Here is a 12,782-nt window from a genome sequence, read left to right as displayed (position 1 = left end):
AAAAATATATAAAAATAAGCTATTAGCAGATGAAATAAAGTTTCTCTATCAGTTGCTATTACCCTTTCAGAAAGCTTATTTTCAGTTGCCATACTTATTTAATTACGACTTGAATAAGAGACAGTTTGTGGATTGACACTTATTCACAGTTCACACTTGGATGACACTGTTTTCAACTACATGTCCCTCCAGAATGAGGACATGATTTTTTTTCTCATCAGACTAGAGCCGGTGTAGTCAACAAATTGATTTCTGGTTAAGCTTTATCAATTGTTTTACTCACCAATGGCAACTGCAGCACTAAATCATTCAACATATTGAAAATTCAGACCTTAGAAACTGGCCTAGGTCAATTTGATCTCTAATCATTAGCTTACAGTGGCCACAAGATCATAAAACAACATTTAGCATTATTCTACATTAAATATCAATTAAACTCCTAATGTGTTTATTCTTCAATTCCATTAACTAGAAGACATCACTTAGGAAATAATTAACATATAATTATAACAACGTCTAAAGTAGGGACAGGAATAATTTAATTCTAAAATCATAAAAAATTTCAGTGTTGAACTTTGATGCATGATTTATAGATTTACAAAAAGTACTACTTAAAATCATTAACATGAAACAGCTCTTCGGAGTCCTCTTCGGAGCTTGTTTTGTTTTGTTTTTCAGGAGAAGGTAAGGAAGGGATTTCTCACACCTCCCTTATCTGAAAGGCTAGCAATTATGCATGTCGCTACTAGATGACTTTATGAACAAGTACATGAAAGAGATTTGACAAAGTCCATTGGGCTGAGCACCATTATAGACGCCCTAACTACTCCTTTATTACTTAGAGAATAAAACCAAGTTGAGCAATTATTTTAAATCTCTATAAATCCCATGAGCTAGCCTAAAGAGACATTCTCCGCTGAAAAATTCCTAGTAACCAGATTGGGTTGTTGTTTTGTTTCGTTGGCTGATCTACTTATGGCTTGAAAAAAAGATAGTTTTATTTACTTGAGTCCTTTCTACATGAAAAGATGACCTCAAGTTCCTTAATCCAAGTGCTGTGTTAAGAGGTAAAACAGTATTAGGCTGGGGCCAAGGAGTTAGCCCACCTCGGTGGAGCTCATCCAAGAGTAGAGCTTTGATTGCTTGCCTCAGAGTAGAGGCATTGAAGGACAATGTCCTCATGGAAACCAGTTGCTTCTCTTATCGTTGGAAGAAGAGTTATTCTTCTTGAAGTGAAAGAAATAAAATGAGATTTTATACTCAACTGCAGAGCCTCACGGATGACTCTATATTAGGTAACTTATTTCTAGCTTTGATTTATCCTGTGGAACCATATTGCTACAGAATTTGTGAAATAAGGAAAAAGCTGGTTGAAATTTCTTATTTACATAAAAAGGCAGAAACTTTCATAAAGATGAAATCAACCAGTGGTGATGTGACTCATTGGTAGAGGTCTTGCTTACTCATGCAAGATTCTGGTTTTGAGTCCCAGCATGGAGACAAATTAAAAGTAAAGAAAATAATGATTTAATACAGGCGGTTATGTCATTGTACAGTCAAACGGCAGTAATTTGTCCCATTTACAAGAATATTACTTCATGAGAAATGAAGTAGCCACATCAACTGAAAAATCATTATTTGTTAGTGTTTTTATTGCATCAGTATGTTTCCCCTTTGGCATAGATGCACACACGTTTACATACTACATGTAACTTGGCAATACTTTCTTTTCTTTTCTTTTCTTTTTAACAGATTTTATTTATTTATTATCTATACAGTGTTCTGCCCACATGTGTGCCTGCACACCAGAAGAGGGCACCAGATCTCATTGTAGATGGTTGTAAGCCACTATGTGATTGCTAGGAATTGAACTCAGGACCTTTGGAAAAACAGACAGCACACTTAACTTCTAAGCCATCTCTCCAGCCCCAAGCCACTTTCTTTTGAATGTTAGTGTAACAATCACATAGATTGCTTTTGCTTAAATAGCATTGACTCCTCACTTGAGCCCAGCAAGTGAGTAAAAGCAGGCAAAACAGGTGGTGTCCAGCCATTGTCTTCGCTCTACACTCATTGTGGATTCTAAGAACAACAAGATTGATCAGTACACACCTTTATGATGAGGGATTATGCACACAAAGCTACATGTATGCAAGCTCAGAGACGATCTGCCAAAATGAGGGCAAGTTTCTATAATGATGGGGTTGGACTCTGAAACAGGAGTTTTGAGTAACCCGGTTGCTCCTTGGAACAAGGAGGACTTCTGCCCACTACCTACAGAACCAGAACCAAGACAATGGCCATCAATACTACACTTTAACCAGATCTTCTCAATTATGTGCACCTCCTGCGCTGCTACCCAATTCTTCCTCTATTTAAACCCATGACTCCTGCCAATTCCTTAAAGATAGTTTTGCAGCAGGCACTGAACCCCTTTACAATCCCGTTACTTCTCTTTTTACCACAAATTCTTTCTTTAAATGGTATGTTGGGGTGGGTGGTTGAGTCCAGCCTATTGAGACCCCCGAAACCTGATGACTAAATACAGCCTGTAGAGATCCCTAGAGCCTGGGCTTTTACTCCAAACTTTGACGTCAGTTGTGCACTTGCCAGCATTCCAGGCAAATTAGAGTATATTTTAAACTCCTTGCCACTTTTTTAAAAACCATAAACCTATGTGTGTATATATTCTCACTTACCTAAATTGCTTTACCTTGTAACTAATTGACGACAAGAACAAAAGGCTACAGTCAAATATCTATCTTGCTTTTCATATATATATATATTGTACTCCTAGGTAACTAATAGGTAAAACAAATAACTGTCCCCAGTCCTCATCCCCTTTTTGTGACACTATAAATAAATCACAGATTCTAGGCAAGTGCTGGACCACTGAACTCAATCCCAGTCTGAAGAGCTTTCTTTTAAGCAACATTCAACTAACAATAAAAAAAAAAAAATCAAATGATTACATCACAGCATCAGCACTTTGAAAGTCTGAGTGACTTAATGAACTGGGACAATGAACATCAACGTTTCCCTACAGCATAAAGAGACAAATAGTCAGACATTAAGGAAGAATGGAAACTGGTCAAGCCCTAGTTTTCAGAAAATCAGGAGTGTATTGATGAACTCCATAATAAAACTCCCCAAAAACACCCAAGCCTGTGGGATACCTTGTGTTAAATGGGCAGATCTGTCAACAGATGAACTATAAAGAATAAAGTGGAGGATAAATCCATATGCTATGACATAAAACACATAACCCCCCCAAAAAATATTTTTTTCTTGCTTCTTTGAGATAAGGTCTTACTCTATATCCTAGGCTAACCTGGGATTCATTAGCTAGCCCAGGCTGCCCTTCAGCTTTCAGCAGTACTACACTCAAGCCTCCATGGTACTGAGATTGTGTACATGAACCATTATTCCTCTACAGGGTGAGGCATGCAGGCATAAGTCATATGGGTCACTAGAAGGGGCTTCTAAAAGGATGGTGAGTCTTTATGTGTTAGCCTAAGATGTAGACAGTGTATGACTTATAGTAGTTCAAAGATATATCATTTGTTTTATGTAGCTTTTCTACATACACTTATAATAAAAACAATACAGCTCTTTCTTGATTTGCTCATCACCCACTTGGGAAACACCACCAAGGTCTAAGGGGTGTTTTTCCTGTGAGCTTTACTGTGAATACTTTTCTCCAAGGTGAAAGTTGCTTTCCTGTCAAGAGGACTTGTTAAATTCTTTTCATACCTCCAAAATACACCACTGTGGCTTATCTCATCCCAAGTCAGAGGTTGGCTTCCCAGCAATTACATTTTTTTTTCCTTTACCTATGATTTATTTGTTTAAAACATACCTAAGTTTTTACTAGATTAATAGTCCATGTATGACTTCAATAGAACTTTAAGCAATGCCTACAATTTCAGTTCATGCAGAATTAGCTCCTCTTTTCTTCTGGTTCTTGCAACAGTTTGACATTTTCTTTTAATTCCTTCTGATCTCTGGAATATTATTCAAATATTGACTGATAAATATACATTCCTCCAGCAACTCCAAGGACAGCAGCAAAAAGCAGTTGTGGAAGAGTCAATCTCCCAAGCATTGCTGTGGCAGGTAGCACCGAGTCTTGGGGGCCTGTGCTCCACGGGCAGCAAATTTCTTCAGATCAGAGGACACGGCAGTGGGATGAGCAAAATGGTCACCCAGAAGCAGGTTCTCAGCGCTACACTGGCTCCCTCTGATCTGTTACCTCCGAGCGCCTCCTCAACAGATGCTGAGTTGAGATGCCGGGCGCAGTAAAGCACACAAGTCTTAAGTTTAGTCTTTTCCAACACTGAACTGCAGTCCGGTAGGTGTGCTCAGGCGCCACTGGGAGACTCAGCTGCTTCCCCCCAACAATTAAAATTATTCAAGTATTCTACAGGAATTCTGCCTACAGCCTACATAGAGGTCTAAGCACAGGCGGAGAGTGTCCTGGTCTCCTGGCCTTTGTTGTTGCCCTAACGTCTTCTCCAATTTAAACAAAAATCATCCTTCTTTAACCTAATGGGAAAGGTGTGTAAACTTTAGAAATATCTCCTACACTTTATGCAGTACAAGCCTACTCTGGGACCCACTATCTCTAGCCCCATATATTCCCCAAGAGAAGAGATGGTATATGCTTACAAAAGAATTCTACAAGAATGTTCTTTGCAATTTTTTTAAGTTACAAACTGTTTTTTTAATTATGTTTCTTTTTGACATATACATTTATGTTATTACACATGAATAAAATAAACTACATACAGCAGGAAGAACCACGAGACAATCGGGAATTATATAAATGTTACATTCATAGTGATTTGGCTATTTGTATTTGGCAAACTTGAAGCAAACATCTTCCCTATTCCTGTTGGGTCTAAATGTCTGAATGAAGATCTTTGCAGCTTTATTTAAGTGCCTGGCCCCAGACTAGAGACCATACAATTGCCCATCAGTAGAGAAGAGAACATGTAATATATTTATGTAATTGGATGCTAATCCACAATTAAAAATGGGGAGAAATGACTAACACATGGGACAACAACAAAGAATTTCAGTAGTATCATTAACTGAAAAGCACTGAACTCAAAGGAGTATATATATCTTATGACCGTGTTTGTGAGGTGTTTACAACACAGTTCAATAGTCAACTAGAAAAACCAACCAGGGAGCTGCCTTTTGAGCAGTGTGGTACAGAGACTCACAGGAGCAAGTACTTTGTGTACTATACGTAGTTGGTATGAGGCCAAGTGAGGTTTTGGCGCAAGAGGTTGCTATTTGTTTATTTTTTTTTCTGCAGATACTAGGCAGGAGCTTTACCAGCAGTCGGTGCCCCGCCCCATCCTCATCCCTACGAGCATGCTGGCAATGGGCTATATTTTTTAAAGAAGCTTGGGTTACCCCAGAACAAGTATGTGTCAAAATATAAACTTACTGCATTGTATTTTACATAAAAATCGCATCAAATTAAAAAGATCCCACAGCTCTAGGTCATGACATACATATTAAATTATTCCTGAGTAAATATTAAGGGGTCTATGGACTGTTTGGAAACAATCTGACTACAAATCTAAAGGACTATTGGATGACTAGAGGTCTGGACCAATCAATAGAGATATGGTTTAAAAAAAAAAACATCAGGTAAAATGCAAACACTAAGATGGACAGCACACAGATTAGCCATGAACTTTCAACTTGATTATATGTTTAAATTTATTGTGGGACGAGGCGATGGGACTTGTTGACAAGCCTGGTGACTTGATCCCACCTGAGTGGGATCTCTGGAATCAGCAATGTAGAAAGAACCAACTGACTGACAAATGTTTCCCTCTGTCCTCCAGATCCAAACCATGACAAGTGCACGCACACCTCTCTCTCTCTCTCTCTCTCTCTCTCTCTCTCTCTCTCTCTCTCTCTCTCTCTCTCTCACACACACACACACACACACACACACACACACACACACACACACACACACACACACAAGTAAATGTGTGAAATAATAAAGAATAGAAATTAAATTACCACAATAAGAAATATGAGCAAGGGTAGGAAATGAGATCATCTCATTCCTTATTTGGAAATCTGTAGGATTCAACCAAAAATCAAAACATAAATTCCTGGTGCCCAGGCCTTGCAGGCCCTCCTAGCTTTTTGTTTATTTGTTTGGTTTTGGTTTTTTGAAACAGGATTTCTCTTATAGTCCTGGTTGTCCTGGACTCTCTTCATAGACCAGGTTGGCCTTAAACTCACAGAGATCTGCCTGCCTCTGCCTCCTGAGATCTGGGATTAAAGGCATGCACTACCATGCCAGGCCTGGTCTCTGCTTCTACCTCACATGAGTTTAGTTCAAGGAGATGCTGCCTTCTGTCTGCTCTCCAAATCTAAGCAAGGCAGTTTGTTAGCAGAGTTCGACTGCTTCTGTCTGGACTACTCTTCACCTGGATCTTCTTAGTATTTTTCTTTCTTCTCTTGGTCATTGTAATTACTGAGAGAGATGGTGACTTATCACTTAATAGATATCACTGTGCCCAGTTACCTCTATCCATACTGCCTTGCTTGCATACTACTACTGATCTACACTGAAATTCATTTTTGTGTGACCCTCTTGACCTCCACAGTCCCTCTCAGTATCTGCCTTTGACAAAGGTGCCTGATGGATACACACGTATAACCTGAGCACTAGGGAACTAATGCAGGAGGCTCGTGGCATTCAGAGTTTGAGGCCAGCCTGAGCTATATAGTGAGTTCAAGGCCTGGCAGTGCTACATAGCAAGACCTAGTATACAAGGCAAAAAACAGACAAGACATAAGGGCATATACCTGAAACCCCAACACTTGGGAAGCAGAGAAAGAGGAATCAAGGGTTTAGTGTCATTCTCAATGAGATAGTAAGTGTATCATAACCAGTACGGGCTACATGAGACTGTCATTCAACTATATATAGAGAGATGATATCTCCAAAGAAACAGTAAATATATGCCTACATGACAGAGTAGCCTAAGAAATAAAATCATCATGAAAGAAAGACGTGGAACTGAAAAGTATATACTAGAGGAAGAACTTAGAGGAAGATGACCTCAGTTTGCCCCACCTAGGGGACAGAGAACAGTGCCACCGACAGATGCCTAGCAAAACCTACTATAGCAGACGTAGAAAGACCCAGCTGGTGCATATATAGTAACAAAGCCAGTGGTTTTAAATTAAGCCACAGAGCTTAAGAAACTGTTGGATTTTTGTTTGTTAGTTTGCTTGCTCGCTTGCTTTGTTTCTAGTTTTCAGCTGGGTGTGGTAGCAAACGCCTACCTATAAGTAATCCCTGAACTCAGGAGGCAGATGGAGGATAATAGACAGTGGGAAAATAACCTGGAATACATAGAGAGTTTGAGGACAGCCTGAGCTACATGGGGAGACTATATCTCAGAAAAGAACAACAACAACAAAAAAAAAACTTTTAAAACAATGAGATTCAAGTCTATGGGACCATAGCACTTTTATAATTAAATTTATAATAAGAATAAGTGGATATGTAACATGTTCAAAGCCTAGGACAAGTATATAGATAGAGGTCTGCAAGTGTCTATGAATTTTAAATTTCTATTTGGCTGATATGTTAAATACAGCACACAATCCTGTTAATAAACAAAAATGTCTTAAGTATAACATTTAATAACACAAAAGATATAAAAGATATATATGTATATAAAAGATACATTTAGGTAGATCTGACTAAAGGATGGCCAAGTGTCAGAGACTAGACTTAACCATCATTTGTGTACCTCTGCATGTTTTGTTCATAAGCCGATGATGCTTATGAGTGCTTTAATGGTATAGGCTACTTCTCTGCTCTTTAAGCACCTTTTAAAAACAGTGTGATGATTCACTAATCCCTTTTGAGTTATAGTTGGCACACTAAGATGTGTGTTCATCCATCATCCCCACCATGAGGACTCTCTGGTCCTTCACACTATACCTTTTAGTGAAGTTCCTCTCTGGCTTCCAAAGGACCGCCTCACCTTCCCTTCAGAGCCCTGCCCAGCCATCTCTATTACATCATCCTGTTTCCTCTCGAAAAGCTCTTTCACCTCAGGGCCTGATCCTGCATGAGGACCTTTTTCCTAATAAACCTCATTTGTGAAGGACAGTTGTGTGTTGGCTCCTTCAGAACCAGGGCCCTGGCATTTCCTTTTCTTTTCTTTTTTTTTTTTTTTTTTTAGTTTTTCGAGGCAGGGTCTCTCTGTGTAGGCTTGTCTGTCCTGGACCCGCTTTGTAGACCAGGCTGGCCTCGAACTCACAGTGATCTGCCTGCCTCTGCCTCCCGAGTGCTGGGATTAAAGGTGTGAGCCACCACGCTCGGCTTGCATTTCCTTTTCTTAACAAAACAGAGAGGAGAAATGAGCCTATTCAGAATTCAAAGAAATATTGATGACCGGAAAAGTACCTCATTTAAGCAGAGCCCATAACATTTACACAAAGATTTGGCAAGGGCATTGGTCTTTTCTCCTACCTAGGATTTTCCACCACTCAGTTCCTTACTGAACAGCAGATTTGTCTGATATGGGATTGCCAAGCGTACAGTACACAGAACGTGTGCATTTGGACATAGATGACTCAGACAGGAGTGACTATGGTGCACTTTCCTAAGAAGGGAGTGGTATCAGGAAGCATCTTGAGTTCTGCAGGGAGTACTCTGCCAAGCCAGCACCCCCGTATTACAAGAAAATCTGGGAGATAATATGCACCGACAGACAAATAGGTGAACCTAAGAGAGAGGCCTGAGAGAGCTACCACAAACCAACCTTCAACCTCCTCTACCTTGGTGAAGCAGAAAGAGAGGATGAAAGGGGGAGGGAAAATGAAGCAAACAGTGTCTGAATTTTGAGTGTTTAATTGGTGGCACTCCTCCAACACAATGCGATGCCTTCACGTTTGATTTGCGTAGGCTGAGGTATAGCCTGTCCTTTTGCTGCTGCTTAACCCAGTCATCTGCAGCCCCTTGTTGATGTTCGAATGTTATGGCAAAATACCAACGAATCACAAAGTGAAATTTGAAATCTCATAAGAAATAGCATTGAATGCAGTTGTCGAAGTTCCCAACTTAAAAAAAAAAAATGTACAGCTAGCATAGTTAAACCAGTTAACAATGGACGATGGTGATAACCTACCCAGACAAGGAGTAACCAGAACTTCTAAAAAGTTGATTTCACTACAAAGGATTAAGACAGACATTTGGGGAAACAACGAAACGAAGATTACTTCTGTGGGCGGAAATTCCTTTGTTACAGGTATTCCTCCAGAGATGACCACTCAGAGGCAGTGTATAGCCAATTGCAAGTCTTTATTTCAGCCAGCTGGGACTATACTCAGGTACTTCAGACCCTAATGCAATACCAAGTGTTTAGAGTAAGGGCCTTTTAAAGGTAAAAACCACACTCAGGTCTCCCTATCAGCAGCAGCCAAGGGAGGTTGTACAAGCAAGCAGTTTAATGGAAGCTAAGATAAGCAGTGGGCTGGAAGGGGAAGTTTGCACAAGGAGGCAGTTTAAGAGAAGCTAAAATAAGTGAGCTGGGGCATCTGGACTTTGAGCTCCTAGAATAGAGTTGGTTAATTTTCCATGGAGCTTCCCATCAAAGAGATCAAATTCTAGTTGAACCTAAAATGGCCTCCACAAGAATTCAAGATGGAGGAACCTCTGCATGTTTTTCCTTGTCACATCTTGGCAAATATTTTCATGCTCTGACTCAAGATCACCTCCAAGGAGATAAGAGATAGTTTATTCTGGACAAGATATGAAAGACCATGATCTGGGAACACAGATTTAGGTTACCCTTAATTCTATTTTTTAATGTCGAAACACTATCATAAATATAACAGAGCAAAGGGAGTCATAAATCAAGACACTGAAGCTCATTAGCAGAAAACATTAGGTGGGTTAGAGTGAATCAGGAGAAATATCTGTTATAAACCTCAGATGCTGTCTCATTATACTCTTGATCTTTCGTTGACGGGGCTAAGTGTCGGTCTGTACTTCCCAAAGGATTTAACTAAAGGTCGCACAGCTAGTAAAGTCACATACAGAGGAGAATATATGGCTGTTAAGAGGCTAACGATGGCCCAAGATAATTTGGCTTTGGATCTGTGACATTCCAAGCTCTTCACCATCAGTGGACTTCTGACCAGTTATTTAGCCCTGTAGAAGGTTCTGTGGAAGGTGTAGCTTCTCTCCAGAAGCTTCTATTTACCTGTGCTATAAGGAATGTGTCTTCCTATTGCAAATTTGTTACTTTCCATTAATGAAAACTTGGGTAGCAAATGAGAGCTCCCTACATGGTAATGTCTACTTTAGGAGATGTTATCTTAGAAAAGGGTATTCAGTGTCACACAATAGCGCAGAACCAATGTGAAAGTTACTGAAGAGGTGATCTCTTTTTATAAAAAGGGTGTACCATATTCCCAGACCAGTACACTGAGTAGTGGCGTGAGTAAGATGACCTCTGTCTTTATCCCTAACCAACAGAGAGCTTGACTGTTGCTCTTTGGCTAAGGTTCAGCCTCACAATTAGGAAGCATCAACAACAGGGAGAGAAACGTTGAGAAACAACGTTTAGATGTTGAAGCATTTCAGGAATCCTACACCTGATCAAACAAGCTTATCTAACAGAGGCTTAACAAAGGTATGCTCCCTCAGGTAAGTGGGGCCAGGAGGAGAGGCAGACCCGCCTCCATTAAGACTGTGCATAAGGAAAGAAATGACTGGTTTTCTCACAGCTAGTAAAACCAATCGGCCCAGTTGACAGAATATTGGGCTGTGATTGTCCTTGAGCTATAAAAGCATTGATCATTAACACATGCGTCCTTTACAATCAAATGTTGCAGCTCTTCTAATATTGCTAAATCTGGCAGAGTTTTGGTATTTTAAATAAGATTGACATAGGTCATGAATTTGAAAGAGAACAAGATTGGGGAAGTACTTAAGAGGAAGGAAAGGGAGGGGAAATGATGTAATTATATTATTCTCTCAAGAACTAAAAGATATAATTCTTCTGAAAGGATTTCCATAGAGGCACTACAGGAAGAACGTACAAGGAAACAGCCTAGGAAAGTAGTTAGGTGTGGGAATTAAGCTGGAGAAAGGGGCCATGCTGAAGTCACGTAACCAAATCAGAAACCCGGCATCCAGAGTCAGGATATACTAGTGAGTGTGTCCAAATGAAAACAGGATTTCCCACCACAACTACAAAAAAATTAAGTGACCAAACAAACACAATGAGTGGTGTTTTACTTTTTTAAAAAATTCTTCTAATCTACATAACTTTTACAAAAGGATGGCAAGCATAATGCTTTGCCCTCTCTTGGTCTTATTCAAATCCTACTTTCCCATTTCATTTCACTAAAATATTTAGACACCACTAGTCCTATGAAATACTCAGACACTACTGGGCCTCTGGCACTGTCTTCTGAATATGGCACAGCTGATGTAGCCATGGACACCTAGAAGTTATGGCTGCCTGCAGGAAAAGGAAGTAATGACAGCAGGAAGGAGAGTAGTCAAAAAGGGGGAAATGGAAGGGGATCAAAGGGGATAAGTGGGGGCTGATTAAGTTCACAATTCATTCCACATATATTAAAATGTCGATAATTAAATTTCTGTGTGTTAATTTTTAAATAGCTGACTATACAAGTAGCTGGATTTTTTTCTTTCTTTCTTTCTTTCTTTCTTTCTTTCTTTCTTTCTTTTTTGGTTTTTTGAGACATGGTTTCTCTGTGTAGCCTAGGCTGTCCTGGACTTGCTTTGTAGGCCAGACATAGCTGTATTTTTTTTTTTAACTTCTTTGTCATTTTCTCTTACAGAAAATGTATTAAGTAATTCTTTCCTGAAGTTCTGAGGCATAGGAAGGAGTAGAAATATTAGCCATTCAAATAGAGGAAGTAAAAGTTTTACAAGAAAATAATTACTAGTATTTTCCCAAGAAACAGAAGCAAGATGATATATACAGGAAGAGTTAATTTAGGCTTTGAACTCACATTAGAAAGGCCCGTGCTTTCAAATTTTACAGATGAAGTTAGCAGGGTAGAAACCTAAAAGTGTCAGGTCTACAAGCTGTCCGCTCCTAGAATTCTCTCCTCCTCCCTCTCCTCCTCCCCCTCCCCCTCCTCCTTCTCCCCCCTCCCCCTCCTCCCCCCTCCTCCCCCTCCTCCTTCTCCCCCCTCCTCCCCCTCCTCCTTCTCCCCCCTCCTCCCCCTCCTCCTTCTCCCCCCTCCTCCCCCTCCTCCTTCTCCCCCCTCCTCCCCCTCCTCCTTCTCCCCCTTCCTCCTCCTCCCCCTTCTCCTCCCCCTCCTCCTTCTCCCCCTTCCTCCTCCTCCCCCTTCTCCTCCCCCTCCTCCTCCCCCTCCTCCCCCTCCTCCTCCCCCTCCTCCTCCCCCATCTTCCTCCTCCCCCTCCTCCTCCCCCATCTTCCTCTTCCCACTCCTCCTCCTCCTCCCCCTCCTCCTTCTCCCTCCTCCTCCCCCTTCTCCTCCCCCTCCTCCTCCCCCTCCTATTATTATTGTTGTTGTTGTTGTTTGTTTTTGCTTTTGTTTTTGTTTTTCAAGACAGGGTTTCTCTGTGTAGCCCTGGCTGTCCTAGAACTTACTCTGTAGACCAGGCTGGCTTCGAACTCTGAGATCCACCTGTCCCTGCCTCCTGCGTGTTGGGATTAAAGGCGTGCGCCACCACTGCCCAGCTCTCTCCTCTTCTAAGGGTACAGAGTTAGTTATCT

The 12,782-nt window shown here is 40.6% G+C and overlaps 1 pseudogene across 1 annotated transcript; it reads right to left on the bottom strand.

Annotated features, from left to right (window-relative positions):
* Positions 1 to 3,817: 3,817 nt before the first annotated feature.
* LOC311582608 (protein PIGBOS1-like) lies at positions 3,818 to 4,366 on the bottom strand (annotated as a pseudogene). The gene has a single exon. The product of its transcript is annotated as a protein PIGBOS1-like (transcript).
* Positions 4,367 to 12,782: the final 8,416 nt, after the last annotated feature.

This window comes from Acomys minous, assembly GCF_964271855.1.
Source record: "Acomys minous genome assembly, chromosome: 14".
Classification (NCBI taxonomy): Eukaryota; Metazoa; Chordata; class Mammalia; order Rodentia; family Muridae; genus Acomys; species Acomys minous.
The sequence above is the reverse complement of the archived record's forward strand: the minus strand, read 5'-3'. Positions and strand labels throughout refer to the sequence as shown.